The following is a 24,035-nucleotide window of genomic DNA, read 5'->3' on the forward strand; positions in this document are numbered from 1 at the left end:
CTAGGGTATCATGAAATGTAAATTCTGTATCACCATCGATTATTTGAGTAGTATATCTAAAGTAACCTGGAACTTCAATGTTTTGTTCATTGGTTCCTTTTGCAAGACTATTGCTTGTAGGAATGAGTTTAGGTTGTCCCAATAAGACCCAAGTGTCTATTGTCTCATGATGTTATGACTTGCTCGAGGGCTAATCAATGCACGTTTGCGCTGGAGATCATTGCCTCATGTAGGGAAGTCCAACCATACCATGATAGAATCTTCCAAAGGAACCAAGGGTGTTTCGATTATTGTTTCAGCTTCAGATCCTGTGTCTGTTTCATATTCCCATTCACTTTCATCCTCTATTTGGATCTCAGCTTTTTCAAGAGTACCCAATGCGTACACTGGCACACTTGGCCTTTTGACAATTCTTAATGAGGGTTGTTTGGAAACTTGTGAATCCTTACAGTCCTATGTTATGGAGTTCGTTATGTGCTTATATAACTTAGGTTGAGCCATTAAAGGTGTAAGTGCTAATGTGATGCTGGCTTTATCATCATGACAGGAGCATTCCTCCGAATGAGGTTTTGAGAGACAATTTTAATCTTGTAAGGGAATTATCGAATTCCTCATGTGCTTTCTCAAGCCTATAGTTTGTACAGTCTGTTTCAAATGACTCTTCTGTAGAGAGTATGTCTTCCTCTTGAAAGAGAAAGTGGTACTCCTCTAGGCTTTGTATCTTGGTTGTTGTTTAGGTTTGGCATTATGAGGTTCAATCACAACCAGTGACCCTGTAAGACATTCAACCAAGCTAAGCATTCTCTCTTGAGCTTGCTTTTTGTGTTCGGCATGTGTCATGTGATTACCATTATCCATTTAGGGCGGTTGGGTGGGTTTTGGTTTCTTGATTGATCTATGTGGTGCACTGAGTGAAGAGCAAGAACTTGGTTCATCCTCTCTTAATGATGTACTAGAACTTGTTTCATTCTCTAACTTTCTTTGGTTTGTCAGTTTTTCATTATGTTTACCCGTACGACGAGATCGAATTTTCTTTTGGGTTTTTGTATCCTGTGTCGCACGTATGTGTGTCAAGGTTTGTGTGGTGGTCTTTGAGGTGGATACTTCTGCATCATGTATAGCTTTTGGCCTTTTCGTGTTTATGTCCTCTATAGTCTCTTTTTCCCTGTCTTTTAATTCGACCTTGGTTTCGACAATTTGTTGTCCTTTGTTTTTCTTGGTTTTAGAAGGTTTTGTTTTCTCTTTTGGGTTCTGTTTTAAAGCATGTTATTCTACCTATTTTGAGGTGTTGTCTTTTATATTCTTTTTGACTGTTTCTCATGGCTTGGCTTGGCTTGGCTTGTAAGTGTGTAAGCACATTCAAGGGCATCGTGGACAATTGCATGTTTTGTACACTTAAGATGTTAAGAGTTGTATTTTGTGAGACAAGTTGCATTGAAGCAACTCGTCTTGGGCAATCTTAGAACATGTGATCAATGCCACATCGTTCACACATTGGTCGTTGTAAGGTGTCAGTGACTATGGGCATAGATTTATTCCAAACTGTGCAGACTACCACCTTGTGAGGTTCACGACAATAGAAACACTGAAGTGTCTGATTCACTACTTCCTAAGCAGTTTTTACCCTTTGGACTGTTTCTGTTTGGTGCCCGGGAGGTTTTGAGTCCATTGAGGATGAAGCGGGACACTTTTTAGTATCATGGTCAAAGGTTTTACAATATATGCAGTATAGAAGAACATGTGCCTTGTATGCACAATGAGGATTGGGATGGTCGTAGTGATTGCACTCAACACAAGACATCTCGTTCCTCACTTTGTAGAGGCATTAAGGATGTCTGGGTTTGAAGGTTTTCATCCTCACTTTGTAGAGGCATTAAGGATGTCTGGGTTTGAAGGTTTTTATCCTCACTTTGTAGAGGCATTAAGGATGTCTGGGTTTGAAGGTTTTTATCCTCTCTTAGAGATGTTGGCTGTAAGGTTTCAAGCAAGGCTATATAAAATTTGAGGAATGTTAATTATGAGATCGATCTTTCTTTTGCCATTGCTTCACTAGGTTTAGATGAGGAACACCTCGTAGTAGCATGATCATTTTCTAGCATGTTGTCATCTTAACGTATTACTTCTTTAAAACATTGATCGAATGTTTTTGGATTGGTCACAATGATCAAGTTATGTAAGCTATTATTCTTTAAGCCCATCACTCATGAAACATCTCTTCAATTGAACATCGTTTAATTTTTCCCATGACTCACAACGTGAGTCCAAGAGTTTTATCCTAAGGATAAAATCTCTAATGGATTCATTTGGTTGATGCTCAATTGAATAGAGTTTTGTTACTACACTCCATCGATCACCTTGTCTGGAAAAGCCATGTATAAAGGCTGATTTCAAGGTTTGAAGTTGGTCTTGATCACCGGCATTAATGCGATGAACCATTGACTAGCTTTTCCCTCTAAGCATAAGTTCAACGCATGTACCTTAGTTGGGATTTCCAAAGGCTTCACATCTTTGTTCAAACATTTGAATGAATTGAACATGGTCTGTTGTTCTGTCATATTTGCCCATAATTTTGGAAATTTGTACGGTCGTATTTCTGTATGAGTCACTGAGGCCATATGTGAGTGCTCTTGTTGGAAGAGACTGAGTGAGTCCTTGGGCTACCCCCCTTTCTAGACTAGTCTCAGTATGTCCAAGACATGGTGTTAGATCTCCGTAGCGTGGCTACGGGTGCTACTACAGGAGGGGACGGCCTCTGGCTCACCACCTAGCCCGCAGAGGAAGAATGAGGATTGCCCCTCATCCCCCAGGCTATATAGTGTGTGGCATGCCGTCCACACTAGCCTGGCCGCCCATGACTCCGCATGGGCGTCCTCTCCCACTGAACCCTGGATGGCCACATCTTTGGCGCTCCGGTCGAGGCGTTGATGCTGAAGCCCCGTGTGGCCATCCGGTCTGCCATCGATCATAGGCGATATAGCCTATGTGACATTACTCCCCCCTTCAGAAGAGTTTTTGTCCTCGAAAACAAACTGGAGAAACCTCTTGGAAATTGCATGACGGTGTTCCCAAGTAGCTGCCTCCTCATCCTTGTCTGTCCATTTAACAAGTACCTCCTCATCCTTGTCTGTCCATTTAACAAGTACCTCCTGGTACACTTTAGGTCGGGTTTGTCTGTCGGAATCTTTTCAGGTTCATGTGGTATCTTTGGTGGCTCTATCAAGTCCACCAAAATCTCTGGAGAAACTGCGTTCTCTAACCCATGAACTTATTTCTTCAGTTTACTAACATGGAAGACAAGATGGACTTGAGAACTCTCCGATAACTCAAGTTTATATGCTACGTCCCCAATCTTCTTAAGGATTTTAAAAGGACAACAATATCTCGGACAAAGTTTATCACACTTTCCCATTTTCATGGTTTCTGACTGCGCGCAGGAACCTTGAGAAGTACAAAGTCACCTTCTGCAAAGGTCACCTTTCTACGTCCTTTATCCGCATAAGTTTTAGCGTGATCTTGAGTGCTACGAATGCTCTCATGTGCAGCTCTGAGCATATCATTCATATCTTCAAGGAAATCCTTGACAGATTGAATCTTCTCCTTTTCTAGGCCTACAGCCATCGGAGATCTCGGGCGGCTGGAATCCATACATTAACATGAATGGTGTGAGTGTTTGGAGCTATTATAGGCAAACTCCAATAAGGGCAAGTACTCTTCCCAATTAGATTGCTTTTTACTAACATAAGAACGCAATGTATCCTCTAGAATTTGGTTAACTCTTTCAGTTTTACCATGAGACTCCGGATGATCTGCCGTACTCATACTCAGAGTAGTATATCCAACTTTTTGAAGACTTCCCTCCAAAAATGACTGTTGAATTTTCTATCTCTATCCGACACTATATCTGCGGGCAGGCCATATAGCTTGTAGAGATGTTCAATAAAGAGTTTTGCCAACTCTCGCGTTTTAAATGTTTTCTTCGTGGCGACGATAAACTTTGCCATTTTAGTTAACCTGTCCACTACCATCCACACGGAGTCATTCCCTCGACTCGTCTTGGGTAAATCGATAATGAAATCCATGGAAATGCTTTCCCATTTTCCCTGAGAAATCTCCAGCGGCGGGGATGGAGTAGTCCTCCAACCTTAAGACGTTCATGTTTATTGACCTGGCACTTATTGCATTTCAGCACATAAGGCTGGACGTCCTTAAACAAACTAGGCCAATAAAATTGTCTTTTTACTAGTGCATAGGTCTTCTGAATCCCGGGATGACCCGCACTTGGACTATCATGACTTTCTTTAAGAATTTGGGCCCGAAAGTCACCAATAGTTGGTACACATACTCTACCCTTGTAGAGTAAGTACTCATCGTCAATGGAGTAATTAGCATATTTCTCCCCCGACAAAGTTTATCACCCCCCTTTGAAGCCGTGGCAGTCAAAGGCGATGAAGGGCCTACGTCAGAGCTCTCCGGCTCCAAACTATACCCAGAAGACATGGCTAGTCTCTCCGGACTATTTCTCGCTTCCCTTCTCGTTGCACCTTCGGCCAGTCTCTCCGGACTAGCAATCTATGCCAACGAGGGGGGTGGTCGCGTCTGTGAAGAAGTGCGTATGCGTACAGCACACCAGACCTCTCTAAAAGATGGACCGTGCTCACATAAACCACGTAGTGACTCCAAGAAATCATTCTTGAAGACTGTGAAACTAAGTTCATTAATCTGTGGCATGCGACTAAGTGCATCTGCCACCACGTTATACTTACCTTTCTGGTAATGTATCTGAAGGTCAAACTCTTGTAGAATCTCTGCCCACCGAGCTTTTCTACCCTTCAATTCACTTTGACTTGAAAGCCGTTTCAGACTTTCATGGTCCGTCTGGACCTCAAAAGGAGCACCATATAAATAGTGTCTCCACTTTTTCAGTGCATGAACTATCGCTAGTAACTCTCGCTCGTAAGCCGAGTAGTTATGCTGCGCACGATCTAACTTTTTACTCTCAAATGCAATTGGGCGTCCCCTTTGCATAAGTACGGTCCCAATGGCCTCATCACTAGCATCTGTTTCCAAGACAAACGGCTCATTTGGATCGACAATAGTTAAAATAGGTGCAGCCGCTAGGCCACCTTGAGCTTATCAAAGCTCTTCTGTTGGGCTTCCCCCCAACTAATGTTTTTAGTTTTTGACCTTAACTGGACAATCAACAGGACTGCGATCTTTGTGTAGTTCTTCAATACTGTCGGTAGAACCCCGACATGCCAAGAAAAATCTGTATTTCCTTGAGATTCTTTGGCGCTGGCCATTTAAGAATAGCCTCTACTTTTTCTGGCTCCATCCGCGTACCATCGGTGGATATAATATGGCCAAGGTAGTGAATTTCTGTTTCAAAAAATTCAAATTTGCTCTTCTTTGCAAATAGTTTGTGCTCTCGCACACTAGACGCAAATGCTCTATGTGTTCTTTCTGTGTCTTACTGTACACAAGAATATCATCTAGGAAAACTACTACGAATTTTCCCAGATGTGGATGTAAAATGTTGTTCATCAGCATCATAAACGTCGCTCGAGCATTGGTTAGCCCAAATGTCATAACCAAAAACTCAAAATGCCCGAAATGGGTCTTAAATGCTGTCTTCGCAACATCTTCTGCTTTAATTCTAACTTGATGATACCCTGATCTCAGGTCTACTTTTGTAAAGTATCTCGATCCATAGAGTTGATCAAACAACTCATCCATGCATGGCATCGGATACTTGTTCTTGATCGTTATTTGATTAAGAGCCTTATAGTCTATGCAAATCCGCATAGATCCGTCTTTCTTCTTTACCACAGAAGAATAGGTGATGCCCACGGACTTGAACTAGGCCGAATAAAGCCTTTGTTCAAATATTCCGTCAATTGTTCTTCCACCTCCTTTGCCTCGGAGTGGCTTAATCTATAAGCAGGTTTGCTTATAGGTTTTGATCCTGGCATAACTTCGATGCCATGGTCTACTTCTCTAGATGGTGGTAAGCCATCTGGCAGATCATCAAGAAAAACATCCTGCTCTGATAAATTCATTAAAGTATCTATGTACTTTTTCTTTAATGTCTCTTTCGCCTTGGATTTTTTCTTGTTTGAATCACATGCATGCCAACAGGGTTTTCAAACAGTGGGTCTCATCCAAGGCTATTTTGTTTCCTTGTTTGTCTACGCAAACATCATCTACAGTTTCATCTACGGAAACAGAATTTAAAAGAGGGTAACGAGCATATACCTATGCTATCTGGCCTTTGCGGACCGTTGTGCACAGCACCATGGAGGAAATAAGTGATGTGGTGGGGACAGTATGGTCGCCCTGCAGGGTAATGACTCTACCTCCATGCTTAAAACGTAGCGTATTATGTAGGTAACTCCGAGCTAGACTAGGGCCCAAGCCATATAGCCACTCCCTGCCTAGATATACGTCTGCTCTGGCTAAGTGCATGACCTTAAAGTCAAGCGGAGCCTCGTAGTCTTGCATAGATAATGGGACCCCCAATATTATGGTATTCTATACCGTTTTGTCATACCCGTTGGTGGCTAGGCCAACAGTATACTCATGATCGCTCTGGGTCTCAGTCAGCCCCAACTTCTTGACTAACGAGTAGTTCAAGAAGTTGTGGCTAGCTCCATCATCGATAAAAACTGTGACTCTACGGCCACCTATGGTGCCATACATGCGCACCATGTCATGTAGACCTACAGTAGGCTGCCACATCACTAGTGTCACCGAACAAGCGTCATGCTCATCACAATGACCGACTGTCACCTCTCTGAATTCTGCGGAACTGAGAGGGAGTTTCTGTACTATATGTAATTGCCTAGAGGATTTACTCTTTTGCGCTCGTTGTTGTTGCTCGTGCTGGCTTTAAGATTTGGACACTCAGTCTTCGTGTGCCCTACATCATTGCAATTAAAGCAGCGATTTTCCTTTCGCGCTTTAATATACTGCTCTTTCTTTTGGACTTCGCTGTCTCTTTTCTTTTTGGATGGTCGCGGTTTTTTAGACCAATGACCTCCATGGTTCATTCTATCCCCCTGCTTATCACTGTGGAACCCTTTTCTTTTAAAGCCTGACCCCCTCTTCTCACTACCCTTGGCCGTGCTCGAACCACCACGCGTACTACGGTGCTTGATGTTATCGAATATCTGTGCATACTTAATTGCCTGTGCTAAGTCTTTAGGCTATAAGGACTCTACGTACTCAAGGTAATCATCTTTGAGGCCTCTTTTAAAGCCTCGCAATGTCTGGAATTCATCGATCCCCTTTAGCTTGAGTACTATCTCCCTATAGTCTGAGATGTACTGAGTCAGGGATTTGTTCTCCATTGAGCACTTATCCCATAACTCCCAGCTTCTCTCTGCCTCATTAAAACAGGCAAATACTCTTTTCGAAACATCGTTTCAAACTCCATCCAAGTGGCAGGACGAGTTGTCAAACTCATCCACCACTTGTACGCTTTGCCGACTAATGAGAGGCTAGCCTCTATGGGCTGCACCCGGCTGCTAGGCTGTTATCGCGCAGCGCGTTCAAGTTTGACCACTTCACTAGAAACATGTTGACCGAGTCCTTGTTTCTCTCCTTCTTCTCGCCACCAAAACTAGGCGGCTTCAAGTCTTTCAATAACGACAAAGCTGTCTCTACGGACGGCCCCATAGGTGCATCTGCATGTACTCCTACAACCCCACTGGTGAGGCTACGCTCACCCGTGCCGTAGGAGCTCGTCTATCATGAGGAGTCGGAGTACTAGTAGCCGAGGTGGCAGTCAGTGCGTCTAACCGTGTGGAGATGCTCTGTAGCATCGTGACTAAGTCAACTTGGACTTTACCCATGTTGTTCAGTTTTGCATTAAGATATTTAAAAAGTCCACTAGACGTCGGCAGGGTCCAATAGATCATAATCGTCGTCATATTCCAAGAGGTCCTCCTCGGTCCCCTCACTGACGACGGTGTTCATGTCATCTAGCTCATCGGCCTTAAAGGGGTCATCTGCTACTGTGACTACTGCGGGCTCGTTGGGTCCTAAGGCGGGGTCAACAGACGAGGAGGGCACTGGCGGATCACGCATGATCGAAGAGCGCACTCCGGACCGGACAACGGTCGGGTGTATACGACCTGACGATTCCCGCGAGATCGAGACAAAAGACATGAAAACCCTAGAGAAGTAGAAGGCGGTGGGGACACACTACGCCTAGTAGACATATTTTAATTCTTGCACAAATAAAAATGCGAGAACTCAAAAATTACAAAAAACGCTAATAAAATGAGCAGTGGAGAGAGAATAGTCACCCCCCTTATGGTCGCCTGCGAATCGACTGTCATCGACGAGGACTGCTGATTTGTGTTGTCTACGAGCCTCTTGAAGCGTCACTACTCTGGGATGCTCCGATCCGAGAGAAAGGTGCCTGCAATGGAGAGCTTGGGTGTGTGCAAGGGGGAGAGAGAGAGAGAGAGAGAGAGAGAGAGAGAGAGAGAGAGAGAGAGAGAGAGAGAGAGAGAGAGAGAGAGAGAGAGAGAGAGAGGAAACCCTTCCTTCCAGCTATGGCCAACTTCTTCTTCTGTGTACGACTTCTTGCTGTAGAAGATGATGAAGACCTTTGGGATAAGGTTATCCCCCCAATTTTGATTGAGAGCCAATCATTAAACGGCTGGGCCCGCTTCACACGCCACTCACGATCCCGACGCCAAGCTCTGATACCAATGTTAGATCTTCGTAGTGCCGTACAGGAGGGGACGGCCTCTGGCTCACCACCCAGCCGCCACAGAGGAAGAATGAGGATTGCCCCTCATCCCCCCCAGGCTATATAGTGTGTGGCCTACCGTCCACACTAGCCTGCCCATGACTCCGCATGGGCGTCCTCTCCCACTGAACCTCGCTCGGCGCTCTGGCCGAGGTGTTGATGCTAAAGCCCCGTGTGGCCATCTGGTCTGCCGTCGGTCACACAAGCGTTACAGCCTACGTGACACGTGGGTATCGAGGAAAGGGTTGATACTTATAGGACTTGCAGGAATGTTAAGCAAGGGACCAAAGCCCGGTGGGATCGAAGTCACAGGGGCTGTAAAACGTGATGACATGCTTGTTATAGGTATGGCCAATAGCATTGGGAAGTGAATTTGTCGCATAGATCTCAATGGCTCGAAGATGTCAGCCATTGGGTTTAGTGCTTGTGTAATCCTTGGCCATCCCTCTATCTAGCCATGTCAGAGCACCTAAATGCTCCTTATAATGAGCAATCACATTTTTTTTTTTGCTTTTTATACTTTCCCATAGCCCGTTTACAGCCTCAAGAGGCTTAGCGTACTCTTCACTGGATCGTTCTGTTTGCCCTAATTAGCTTAGGCACTATACGCACGTGAACGACCTCTGAGATATTTTTTCGAAAAAAGCGTATGCTAAGAACTTCCCAGATGGAAGAGGAGGTCCTAAAACCTATTTTCCATCACTGTCTTAAGATGAAAATTTTTTCTGAGAATTTTTTCCTTGTTTCACGTTTTTGAGGGTGTTCCAAAAGGAATTTTGAAAAACTCTATATGAGGAAGTTGTAGTATTTTTGGAGTACTACAACTTTGTTTCCCTGAGTCATCCGCGATTTTGTTATTTAGACCCTCAAAAAGTTGCCTAAATATGGCTCGTCATCGTTTTCATGCTAATTTTTACGGTTTTTCGTGGTTTTTGGGTTGTTTTTTGTCTCGATTTTCGGGTCAAATTTTGAGGCTGCTGGTTGAAGGCCAAAATGGTCGATTTTGACTTCGGACAACCACGTCCAAAGTTGAAGAGCTCGATGTCAGCTTTCTGATGAGCCCTAGAGCGCCTTCATTAGATTTATGGTTTAGGAGATACGAGCCTCCAAACAGGGGTGGTTTGCGAGACGGACCCCCTTTTCACGCCGTGAACTGGACTCCACGGAATATCAAACTCAATTTTTTTTCGCGTGAAAGTTCAAAAAATGGTTCATGCTATGAAAGCGTAGAATATGGTTCACGTCGTGAACCGGACTTCACGGAATATTAAATTCAAATTTTTTTTGGCGCGTGAAACCTCAGGCTTTCACGCCGTGAAACACTGAGTGTTTGGACCTCAGGCCTAAATGTTAAGGTATTAATATGTGCTAATAGATTATCTCTGAAGGAAGTATGTTCGGAGTTGACGTTTCTAATCCCTTCAGACAACAACTCCGTGAACGAGGCTTCACGCAATATTAAATTCGACTTTTTTTTTCTTCACGTGAACCCTAGTTTCGTGAAAGTGCAAAAAATGGTTCACGCCGTGAAAGTGCAGAAAATGGTTTATGCTGTGAAGCGGACGTCATGGAATATTAAATTTGATTTTTTTTTGGGCGCGTGAAACCTTAGGCTTTCACACCGTGAAAGATTGAGTGTTTTATGCCGTGAAACCGGACTCCACGGAATATTAAATTCGATTTTTTTTACATGAATCCTAGTTCTGTGAAAGTGCAAAAAATGGTTCACGATGTGAACCGACTTCATGAAATATTAAATTCAAAATTTATTTAATTTAATATTTTAATATTTTATTATTTTACGTGAATCCTAGTTCCGTGAAAGTGCAGAAAATGGTTCACGCCGTGAACCGGATGGACTTCACGGAATATTAAATTTGATTTTTTTGGGAGTCTAGTGGGAAATACGAATTTTCCTTTTTGGGGGAGAATATTTTTGAATTTAAAATGAAAGGGCTATGGGAATTTTCCCAAAAAAGTAAGTGGGAATCAAAAAAGTCAACCTTTTAATGACACCCCTTACACCCTTTATAAATGACCCCCAAAATGAACAAATTTGACAACTCATGAGCATCTACTCTCATTGAATGCTCATTAGTCTTAATGAGTTGTGTAAAAAAGTGATTAAGAATTAATCCAAGATTAATTCTTTCACTAATCTTTCCCCATTTTACACTAATCAAAGACTCTAATTAACCATTAATCCCTAATTAATTCACACAATTGAGCACATCATTGGATAGAGCAAGGGAAACCTAATCTTTGTGCATCAACAATTGTGTAAATTAATCTCAATTAGAGGGTTAATTAGACTCTTAATTATAGGCTCCTCTTTTAAGGCAAATTTAAGCAAAGACAGTCAAATTTCTCCAATTGATCAAAAATTGATGTGATTAGGTGTTTTGATGCATCTAGATGCTCTCAAAACACTAAAAAATCTCAATTTTGACTATTCATACGGTGAATTTAGATCCCAATTAACACATTTTCTAAATTTTTAGCCTCTGAACAAGATTAATCACCCTTAATGACAAAAACCAGTCCATTAAGAGAAATTAGTCAAATTCAAGGGTTTTTTGATGGTTTTAAGAAATTTTTAAGCTACTCCTAATGCTTGCTAACACTCTAATCCAAACAATTTCAACAAAAAACACACAATTAAACTAGAATTAATGATCTTAGATCTATGTTTAAACTAAAAAGAGCTAACATTCACTAAGATATGCCTTCTCTTGCAATGTTTGATGTAATGGATGCAAACTAAGCCTAATACAAACTATGTGCAAGCCCTAAGAACATAAAAAACCACAAAAATAACAAATTAATCTAAAAATTAAGCAAAAATCTTTCTTTTCAAAAACAAAAAAAAGAGCTATTCTATACCAAATCTCATACAAATCACCATCAAATCCATATCTTTTTCATGGGAAACCATTAATCGAGATAATGGGAAATGGGTTATGCGTAGATTAGAGGCAAAACGATGGAAAAAGCCAAGGGATGGCTCCCTGGCAGTAGCGCCAAAAATGTTATAGCTCACCCTAACCCTCCTTGAAACACATCTAAAAAAAAGATTATGTGGTGAACCACAACTGTCTTGAGGATCTTTCCAGTGGTCGAGCTCATAACCCTTGAGGTCTCCAAGCTCTACAACTCCTTGAGAAGCAATTCCACCGTGTCTCCCCGAGCATAGTCACACCACCACGTTGCACTTCGGATCCTCGTCCCTCCTCTCACCTCACTTCACTCACACACACTCACTACATGCATTAGGGAGAGAGATTAGCAAGAGCAAAACTCAATTGCACAATAGGAGAGTATTTTGTATTGTAAGAGAAATTCACTTATATACAAGGCCATAAGTGTTCACACTCACTTCAACGGTGGCCGATCGGGCACTTTAGGCTCATAAGAGGCCTAATGCTATTATAATGACTACTCTCATAATATATCTATAAAGTACATCACTTAGGACTTCATCCTAACTTGCTACTACACGCTCTTGAAAGCGAGAATTGCCATAAATACTCTATCAGACCATTATGGACGCCCGTCCAAGTTGTAGCTTTGGACACTATTGCTTTATATCTTGAATATATGACCCTTTGGTGTATCTATCGTGACTCCTTGATGTAAGATAATGGCGGTAGCTCTTGTTAATCCAAAAATTGGATTAGGTAGCTCTTGTTAATCCTAGAATTGGATTAACAATGTAGCTTAAGAATATATTCTTGTAGATTCCGAATCTCTCCATCAAGTTGAAAATAGTTATCATATTGTTTCACATTGGGCTTTTGACTTGTTGCATGACCACCTTTCTTTTTTAATTCAAGTTCACACTTTTCACAAAGTGCAGCTCAAAACTTGTCATCAATTTTCTCACCACGCTTCAAGGAATCAATCTACTCATTATGAAAGAACCTTATCTTTTGAATTAAAGTCATTTCCATTCGAAAATATGAGTCAATATTATGGTCAAGGGCAAGTACCTTTGCCTCGTCATTTGTTAAACCAGCATACACCTAACACATTACCGTTTTGTAAGTGTCAACATGCTCATATTCGACACAGCAACCTCTTTCTTGGCAAGCAAAGAATGAGTTCCCCCAAGAATCCAATATTTGTAAGACTCAACAGTGGCCTTAATCCAAGATTCCTTATTAGGACACTGTTGTCTATGCACTAAAACAAGCAAGGGTAACACAATGGCATTTGGCTTATTTTTAATTTTGTACTTTAGATTATGAACATGATGGTCAACAAACAACGCGAACCTCCTTTTTGGGGATCCACTGCTGGTGGACACTCAATCACACTTATGGGCAAAAATATAGGCAAAGGATCCACCATGTTATTTTTCTTAACTCTCTCTCTAAAACATTGAAAGAGCTAGAATCTCTTCTGTCAGGTAAGGGGACATCAAGATCGGATGGAACAGTCTCTGTTTCAAGAAGAAACTTAGAGTCCTTTGATTTACCTAACTTTTTGCTTCGTTTCTTGACTGTGATAGGGGTTTGCATCAATAGAGAGGGGGGCGCTCTTTCTCAACCTCCTCATCACTTGAAGAACTCGACTCTTCTTCTTCCTATCCTTCCTCTTTGATGTAGTCACTTTAAGAGTTCTTATTTGAGCCAAAAAAACCCTCTAGCATCTCACTACAGGCTCTCCCAAATGTCTACAATAAAAAACAATTCAAAATCAATGATATGTTTCAAAAAAAGAAAGAAAAAAGTTCAAAAGAGCATCAGAAAAGTTTAGTTCTGTAAGGTTTCCCCCTTCCAAAATAGGGGAAACACTTCAGATAGTCTACTAAGTCTTAGCTTGGAGAAAATTTCCTACTTGTTCGACACCTTGACCATGTAAAGATTTAAGGATACGATTTGTAGGTAAGACCTAGTCCTATCCCACAGGGGGAGCGTGGTCTTCTGAAAGTCAAATTACCCATAGGATAATTAATCATAATTTGGGCAACTACTAATCTTGATTCCTAGAGACAATGCTTTTTTCCTCATCCATGCAAGGCACAACCGCTGGCCTAGTCTCCTAGAATAGAGTTGCTCGAGAGCTTATTTATCTAGCATAGGGATTTCACTTAATCTGTTGGAAAGCTACTTGACTAACCGAGTCCACCCGTTCGTAAGATGTTGCTGTCGGGGCATTCCATCCTTCCACTTTCCACCCTACTCATGTGTCAATTTGTTTTTTAATTAATCCTACCACATTGTTTGTTGACATAAATAAACATATTCCTTAATTAAGGCCCTTTTCACAAGGTTCCTTAAAATATCCTTTTTCCACAGTATAATAATGCCAAAGACAAGATTTATAAAAAAAGTTCATACATGAATCAATTCCATACAAGCCAAACCGGCTCTCTTATTCTTTTCCTTTATATTATCGACGATCTAGAATTCGGCCTTCTAGCCTCTCCTTGTGGGCAAAACCCTACGGGACCATACACCTCGTCGTTGGGGCTACTGGGGCGCGAGGACTCAAGCCGGCATGTTTCCCTCTTAGGTTTCGTCGCTCGATCCTCCCGCCCCTCAGAGGGATGTCTGCACACTAGGGTGGGCTTATTCATCGCACTAGCCTGGGCCCTCAAAACTAGATAGCATCACAATCACTCGCCTCAATCGACGAACCTCATTCTCCCAATGGTATGAGGGATACCATGGGCTGACTCCAAGCCTTACTAACGTCTCCGCCGTCCGGCTACACAAGCACAAGAACGGGGCAACATCAAGGCAGGGAGAAGTTGTACTTGTATCTTAATTCAAACCAAGATAACAATCTATTTACTCAACTAAACCATAGGACTAGAATCCATGTTACCTTCTTAAGAAAATAACTCTTTCACAAAGATTTTAGCATTTCAACTTGAGATTACGATAAGACATTCTTTATTAAGGAATATGTTATTGTTTAAAAGAATCAAAAACTTTAAGTAGTAAATCAATAAAATAGATCACTATTAACAATTACTAGAGAAGCGGGCCATACCTCAACCCCTAAGAATGATATATAATTGAAAAATAAAATATATATATACCTAATAGAAATTTGTCGTTTATCGTTGTCTTTGCTTGTTAACAAGAGCTTCAGAACTTGAAATAGGAGAATGGAGAGTCTCCTAATACCTTCTTATAGAAATGGAATTATTCGACCATCCTCGAGCTTAATGTCCTCTCACTCGTACTCTAACTCTTCTCTCTTTGAAGGACGATGGCAAAGTAGCCTTCTCTCTCATAGGGCTACGACATACTATTCTTCCTTTAAAAGAAAACTATGGAGTTGTGATCGCTTCCTCCGAAAGACCATAGAAATCTAGCCTTCTCTTCTAAGAGATTAGATAAGAGATTAGATAAGAATGAAGGAATATATACATCTCAAGGTCTAGAATTACCTTGAGGCTGCCTTCTTATAGTTTTCCCTGTGTAGAGATCCTGACAGAATCAGCAAATTGCTTTGGCCATAGCTCTTTGATTAAAACTCAGAATATAATCATGTAGCCAGTCAAAAGAACCGAAAGGTATTTAGTCTACAAGACTGTGTGGGGGTAGAATAGGCAAAAACATCTGTATATAGCTGCAAACGTGCCATCTTTAGAAACGCATTGCTTTTCCACATTTTTAGTATGCATGGACACTAAATATGTAAAAGTACTCTAAATACAACCTCCTATCACCTAAATTCAAATTTCTATTTTTGGAGATACTTATCTCTTATATTTTAATAGAACTATTCTTGTCTTCTTATTTCTTTTAGGATTTTTTTTTTTGGAGCTAATATTTTTATTCTAACACTTTCCTAATGTTTCTAGCCTTATTGTCTCACTCTTCTCTAAGTACACTCTCTTTCCTTCTTGAAATCTATATTAAAAGAGACATATACATGACTTGGGAGGGACCTTACAAGTTCTTACCAAGCCTCGAGTTTGCATTGCATCGATCTCATCAAGTTTTTTATGCTTAGAGAATTTATTTCATCAATCTCAAAGTCCTTCAATAAAACAAGAATGGCAAAGCGAGTGGAGTCATCATGCTCAATAAGAAAATTTATCCTTTTTTTACCTTTGTGCTCTTGCACTTTCTCGATGTGTCTAGTAAAAGAGTACTTGTTAGAATCACTTGAAGGTTCTTTGTGTTTTGTAACAATAAAAAAAGGGGTTATTGAATCAATTAATTGCCTACTCTCCCCATGATGCAGAAAGCTAAGTGTCCAAGCATGTTGGTACTTGCTTTTGGCAGGAACTTTATCCCATATATCTTTTGCTTAAGAGCTTTGAAGGGTATCTACCTCTCTCATAGGTGCTAGGTCTTGACTTTTTTCCTTTCTAACCTTTTGGTGATGCTCTTTGGTGTGTTGAGTTACTGGCTTGTGAGGGAATTGTTTAGTAGCTTTCGACGAGAAGAATGAGATGCACTTTCAAAAATCCTTGTTACTTCAAATCCCAAGCTCCGTGGTGCTGGAACTAACTAAGAAGACATCAATGCACCTGACTGTTCCCTCCTTGTGCTTGAATCGGGTTGAGGTTGCGTAGAAGCTTGCCTTGAAGTTTTAGACTTCTTGCTTGTATGAAAAACTTGAGGTTGAGAAGCCATGACTTGCAAAAAAAGAAACAACCATGGCAAAAAGTTAATCATGGATTCTAGAATTCACCAAAGAGGATAAAAGAAGTGATCATCAAAACTAGAATCCAAAAATAAGAAAAAACTTGAGATTGAGAAGCCATGACTTGCAAAAAGAGTAACAACTATTGCTAAAAGTTAATCATGGATTCTAGAATCCACCAGAGAGGATAAGAGAAGTGACTGGCAAAACTAGAATAAAAAAATAGTAGAAGGAAGAGTAGGATTCTAGAATCCTACAAAGTGGGGTGGTTGATAGTGCACATAGGTTAGTGCAAGCAACCGGGTTTCGTAGCACAAAAATCCGGGTCGATTGCAAGGGAGTCGGGGTAATGTATGTGGAGTAGTTGATAGTGTGTATGAAACCATTCTTTGCATCCATCAAGCCCTGTCTAGCTGGGAACATCATTCAACTTAAAAGCTTTAAAGATTCAACAAAAAGCTTCAACATGGGCAGCCGAAATTCAATGTAGCTGTGTGTGATCATGCATAGCTACGTGTGATCTTGGGCATCAAACCTTCAAAGCACAAACCTTCAGAGCATCAAACCCGCTGGCAAACTCTAGCATATCCCCTCACCAAACAAAAAACACACATGTAATCCACCTCTCTCTATTGCAGTCCCCTCCCTTAGTGAAAGGAGATAGTTCTTCGCTCCCCCGTAGTCCGTTGACTGTTTTGGGATACACACACCACACAAAATGAAGAGACGGGTTCTTGCACGACCGAGAGAACAGGCGATGGCAACTGAGACAAGCGTAGATCATCTTGTCCAGCCATGTATACAAGAGAAAACCAACATGCTTTTGTGGCCAAAACTACTGAGAGAATAAGAGAAGGTGTAAACACAAAACAAAACAAGAATGCTTTGTCCCAACTGTGGTGGTGGTGACTACTTGGAGGAGTTGATAGCTCAGGGTGGTGTGAGAAATCACGATTCACAACACAAAATACAGAGTCGCACGTCTCTAGGGCAGATCCAGTTCATGGGCATGCTCAATATTCATTAGATTACGATCATTGTCGTTGTAGTACAAGTAGAGTTTGCATAAAAAAAGACACGTTTGTAGAGAAGATAGTCGAGTGCTCCAAAGCTCCAAACACAACTTGCACATGTGAAAAATGAACCTCTCCCTCCCTTTTTAAAGCCTCATGGTTTCTAAATTTAGAATTATTAATTTAATTAAATATTAAAATTATTTTCCATTGAAAAAAAACCCTACTAAGGCACCCTTTCAGAAGTCCAAGTTAGTTCATTTTGATTGTCACACTCTAGCAAATGGAGCTTCTAAGTAGTCTTAACAATTCACAACCCTTTTGCTCTTCTATCTCTCTAACACCTTCTGTAAACATAAATTTGAATGCTAATGAAGAAACTCCTTGTTCTAGATGGTGCTCAAGAAGAGTTTCTTTTGGTGTTGTTGAACAAGAACCACAATAGCTTAATGGGAATGTAGCAGTCAATGAGAGAGATCATGAGAATGATGACCTCGAATGGCAAGAGGTGAGAGAAAGCAACGACTTCTTTCAAGGCTAGTGATTTGAGAGACATGTAGAGATTTTTGTTGTGATAGAAATTGTTTGAGGAGCTTAGGATTTCAAAAAATCCAACTAGAGTGTAGGAATTGTTTCAATTTAGGGTAAGGTCCACAAAATGTGTTCTTAAGGTCTTGTGTGCGACACTCCACCTTCAACTAAATATGCAGTCTTAGATGTTCTAGTTTGCAAAGCAAGTTTCTTAAAGGTATTTGGTATAAGCAATCTGAGAATTAAAAAAATCTTAACAAATGTGGTCCAAGAAAGTTTTTCTTTAACATTGAGCACACATGAAACCCTCCAATATTGTTTCCTAAAGCAATGGTTGGGAAACTTTATCACCTTCAATGGAGAAGTACTACCTAACTCAAACTTCACACATCTCCCCAAAAATTTTACTAAAAGAGAGGTATACAATTTATATGTGGAGTCACAAAAAGGAAGTCTAAACCCCAGTCTCTTACTTTCCTCTTTCTTGAGAATATGGAGACAAGATTTCTCTCATGTTCAAAATTGCCAAGAAGAGCAGGATGAGTGTTTGCCAAATATGTGTGGAGTTGAAAACAAAGAAAGACACATCAAAGACTACATAAGAAAAATGTAAGTTAAGTTTGAAGTTCTAGATCTTTTAAAGTGGCTGTGTTGGTTATTTTGAATTAATATTTTATATTGAAAAAATATCGACACTCTTGAATCTCTTATATAGTGCCCATTCTACATGCCTTTAAGATCCATAGGGAGCAGCAGAGCACAAAGCACCAAAAATTAGCAAAGCATAGGAAAAAGTGTTTAGAGAAGGAGAAATATTTAGGCTTTGTCATTGATGGCATGGGTCAAAAGAAAACCATGTTGCCTCATTTTTGCGTCCTCCTAAGAATCTCAAGGAGGAAAATTTTACTCAACTCCATCTTGTAGGAGCCTCAGTTTTTAATGGTGTCATGTCATTAAGGATCTTTGTTAATTTTCCTAACATTCATAACGATCCTAATTTGACAATCACTATCATTAAAAACATCATTAGAGAATGGTAAGAAAAACTACCACCCGTTCTCTACTTACAACTGGATAACACTAGCAGAGAAAACAAAAACCAAATTCTCCTTGCATACTTGAAGATATTGGTACGAAAAAAGATATTTAAAAGAAAGTCAAGCTTGGATTTTTGTTGGTGGGACACACACATGACCAGATTGACGAGATGTTTAGTAGGTTATCAATTAAATTGGCAAAGAAAAGTGTATTTGCACCTTGTTAGAGGATGCATATGTTCCCAAGCTCTCCATCAAAATCATGGAAGAAACATATAATTTTAGATGCTTTGCAACTAGTGATGCCACTAACATGCCATCATTTGCATAGCTCAAAGATCATAGTTTTCAGCATCAATTTAGAATTAACAAGGGGAGAAACATACTCTCATGTGGTCCAAAAAATACTCAAACTCTGAAGATTGGTTACGAGCAGAGGGTTTGAAGTTCTTACTATTTGTTTCTTGTCATGAAATTAAACGAGAAAAGTACATGCTGCTCTATACAACGAGCGAGACACAAAAAACTGAGAAAGAAAATCGCTCTATTCATTTTCTGCAATGCTTGAACAAGATCAAGGAGACAATACATGCTGTACATGTGTATTTTCCAGCGAGCTCTCTGGTATGGTGGGAGAGTTTTTTTGCAAATCAGGGAAGCTGGTTGAAGAGTTTAGGCATGGCACATTTTAGCTATAACATGCATTTTTGTGGCACAAGAGTGGCCTTAGTGAAAGGAGTGACAATGCTGCTGGTGTTAGTAAGGATATGCCAATTTCAGTATAGTTTTTATCTCTTGTTCATAGAGAAACAAAGGAAATGTATGTTGGTCCCAAGAAGAGCAGAAAGCATCGACAACAAGAGAAAGAAATGTGGGAAGGAAATGTAAATGAGCTAAGTGAGGGCACAATGATCATGGTTCTTGCTACCAAAGATGAAAATGATAATCCATTTTGGCTTGCAAAAGTCACAAATGTTTTCAAAGAGCAAGATGTATTGAATGATGTGGAAGTGCATTGGTATCGGCGGACAATCGGAGAAGATCCATTGAAAGGCAAGTACGATCTTGAGATGCTGAAACAAAGCAGAAAGGGAAAGAAAGCTGGAAGTTGTCACCGTGTGGACACGCTCAATCTAGAGGATGTAGAAATCCTTGTGTATGGGTTTGATTTGAAAAAATCTTGTCATTTGTGTAAGACAACTGTAGAGATATTGAAGCAAAATGTCAAAGATATCTCTTAGTTACAAAGAGAAGTATTTGTTTTCTACAATTATTGTAATGTTTTTTGTACTCAAATTTTCATGGAATGTGATGGTTTTGGTTTGGTCCAAATCAAGTCTTTTTTAGAGAGTTCTCTTGATTTAATTGATCAAATGCATTCTATTTTTTTTGAAAAGATAGCAATATTTATTAAAATTTTAAATCCCACCTACATAAAAAGTGATTTATTTCAAACAATCTCTAAAAAATAGTCCTTTCTAGATGTTTTTTTTGGCAAAATGGACTTGAGTAGTCGTTTGAATGATTTTGTTGTCATTTTTCATGACTCAATGTTTTGATTTTTTTGGTGCTAATTGACATATGTTTATTTGATTATCTCTCTCTCCCTCTTAATAAACAAATAAGTGTGTGTGTGTGTTTGTTTAGGTATATATATATATATATATATATATATATATATATATATAGGGAGAGAGAGATAGTCAAATACACACATGTAAATACACCCACACACGCACACCTACTCTCTCTCTCTCTCTCTCTCTCTCTCTCTCTCTTCGTATACATGTATTCTTTATATACACAAACTTATTTGTTTATATACTCTTCATATATACATATACATATTTGTTTAGGTATATATATATATATATATATATATATATATATAGGGAGAGAGAGATAGTCAAATACACATGTAAATACACCCACACACGCACACCTACACACTCTCTCTCTCTCTCTCTCTCTCTCTCTCTCTCTCTTCGTATACATGTATTCTTTATATACACAAACTTATTTGTTTATATACTCTTCATATATACATATACCTATACATATTTATACATATACATTATATATGTATAAATATGATCAATTCAAATATGGAACATTTGTAACACTTATTGGTGTCATATACCCATTGAGTCTTTTATAGAGGCTAATAAAATCTCTCTCTCTCTCTCTCTCTATATATATATATATAAACACACACACACACACACACACACACACACCTCTACACACACACATACACACACACACTCTCTCTCTCTCTCTCTATTTTCATATACATGTATTCTTTATATACACAAACTTATTTATTTATATACTCTTCATATATACATATACATATACATTGTATATGTATAAATATGATCAATTCAAATATGGAACATTTGTAACACTTGTTGGTCTCATATACCCATTGAGTCTTTTATAGAGGCTAAAAAAATCTCTCTCTCTCTATATATATATATATAAACACACACACACACACACACACACTATATATATATAGATAAGATAAGAGATGTATTCTCAGGATTAAGATAAGAACACAACAAAAAGTAACACCAAACATTCAAAACCAAAACAATACAAACCTTCTCTACCTGCGCCGCCTGCAGCGTAGTTGCACTCTGAAGAGTATAGCTTTTCATCCCAGTTTGTCCGATTTTCATTAACCACTTCCTTTAGAATCCTTTGTAAAATCTTATTTGCTGGACTCTACCTGACCATTCACCTGTGATAATAGACCATGGATTTCTTGTGTATGATTAGATGTCAAGTCACCAATTCCCTAATCACCTTATTCACGAAATGCTTATCTTGGTCTCATTAACTAATTCAATGGGCCATCCAAACTTGGTCATGATCATCTCATAATGGAACTTAACCATGGATTGAGCCGAATTATCCTTCAACATGTTGGCTTCTATCCATTTGGTACAAGTACAATAATCCATTGATACCAAAACATATCTATTACTTGTCATTCGGGTAGTTGGTTTGATCGGGTTGACAAAGTTCAATACCCACTTTTGAAAAGGCTCTAGTGATAAAATTGGATTATGAGGCATTCAATCTTTCTCTATCATTTGGTAGTTGGTTGGTAGTAGCATTCAGCTTCCTATAATCCACATAGACTTGAAGCTTTTAGTTTTTATCTCGGGAACTATCATGCTTGGAGAGACAACCAAGTTGCGTGATCAATTGGATAAATAAATCCAACCTTTAGAAGCTTACCTAGCTCCTCCTTCACCCGTTTGGCAGAATTCTGATTTATTCTCTATCTCTGTTGTCTTACTGCTGGTACTGCATCTTCCATCGCGTTAATCTTACGATAGCCTCTTCTAGCTTGGTGTTGCGTGACGAGTGGTGATCAATGCAAGGATGCAACACAAAGATGGAAGCAGGAAAACAAGAGACTTGACATTCTTATTTAGGGCTCTTATAGAGAGTTCCAAGTTGTAGGTGAGTGTGGGAGTGGGCTTGAGAATAATCCCACATGGGAAGTTTTGGGAGTTTTAGGAGTTTTAGTATAAATAGTGGCTCATTTGAGAGCTCACAGACACATTGGGCTGAACTCATGCTTGAGCTCTCTTGAGACTAGCTCTCCCTCTTGTTCATAGAGGTGCAAGCTCTTCTCTCTCCCCATCTACACTATTGTATGAGCAATGCTCTTCTAATTCAATGCAATGAGATGATGTTTTTCTCTCTTCTCATCTCTATTCTCTAGTGTGCATGCTTCTTTGTTTATGCTTGTGGGTTCTCTATTAGGCTTTGTGTGCTAGTGGATTCAAGCTTAAGCTTCTCCATAGCTTGTAGCTTATCCATGGACAAGGCATTGCTTGAGTAGTGAATGAGAATGCATGTTTATTTCAAGTTCCATTAAGCTTCAAGGTTTGTGTGCATGCTTGGGAAGTAGGTGCTTGAGAATGAAGTGCGCTTTGAGCTTGTGTGCTTATGAGTGAGCTTGTGTGTGCATTAGCTTAGTTTTCTTCTTGTATTGGATGCATGAATGAGTGGGTTGATGAGTGAATGAGCTATGGCAAGATTGAGCTTATGTGTGTAAAGTCTATGTCAAGGTAGTGGTGTTCATAGCATCCTCTCCCGAAAGGGATAAGCTTCCATGCACCTAACCGGGTTGAGTCCCCTAGCAATGAAAGGAGTGTTTATCATTCCATTGGTGAGCTAGGAGCATAGTCTACTTGCCCATATTGCATACGTAGAGAGACGACCATCTTTCCATTGGGCGCCGCTGCCGGGGAAAAGACCTACAGTTGGTTGAGGACCCTTGGCAGCCATTACAATCTAAACATTACTCTAAGCTATTGCAGGGAAGCACTAGCAGGCAACGAGTTTATTAGCCAAGGTAGAGCGGGCGAAGTTGGTGGCGAGGCGGCCATCCTTGATCTCTTTTACCTTCAGCTCGACGAAGGCCTCGGGATCGTCAGCCAAGCCCAACGGGTTGAAGCTTCCGCCAGGGTAGATAGGATCGGTCACCTCCCCAAGGGGCCGCCAGGGTAGATAGGACCGGTCACCTCCCCAAGGGGCCACCGGCAACTCGGTAGCCCTCCACGACGCCCATGAGGACGACCTGGCAGGCCTAAATGGCGAGGATACTCTGAGCGTAGACAAGGCTGGGGTTGCCTAGGTAGTCCAGGCCACCGTCGGAGAAAATCTGAGAACCGGCCTTGAACCACACGGCCTCGTCGAATCCCACACCAACCCCGGGGCGACACAGCCCAGCGCGCCCAGCACTGCCCACCGGCAGAAAGACCTGCAGTGTCCCAGCCGTAGTCGCCTAGGAACTCGCCCAGGAACGTCACCATCATCTGCACGCTTGGACAGCAGCAGCTGGCCATTGAAGGCATTGGCGGTGGTTGGCGGCAGAGCAGAGAGTGCGGGAAGGTGCCGGATGATTCGGAAGCGATAAGGCGCCAGGCGATAAGGTTAGTGTTTTATTTTTTATTTTTTATTTTTTATCTTATTTTTCTTATTTTTTTTATTAATCTTTAATTTTTCAAAATCTGTAATTTCTGCATACTAGTTTTCTGCATACTAGGCAATTTTCACGTT

At 40.4% G+C, this 24,035-nt stretch overlaps 1 pseudogene; it reads left to right on the top strand.

Moving 5' to 3' along the window:
• Positions 1 to 19,120: 19,120 nt before the first annotated feature.
• LOC147633033 (uncharacterized) lies at positions 19,121 to 20,191 on the top strand (annotated as a pseudogene).
• The last annotated feature ends 3,844 nt before the right edge of the window (positions 20,192 to 24,035 follow it).

The sequence above is a fragment of the Cibotium barometz genome, chromosome 12 (genome assembly GCF_041138505.1).
Source record: "Cibotium barometz isolate CiBa-2024 chromosome 12, ASM4113850v1, whole genome shotgun sequence".
NCBI classification, from domain to species: domain Eukaryota; kingdom Viridiplantae; phylum Streptophyta; class Polypodiopsida; order Cyatheales; family Cibotiaceae; genus Cibotium; species Cibotium barometz.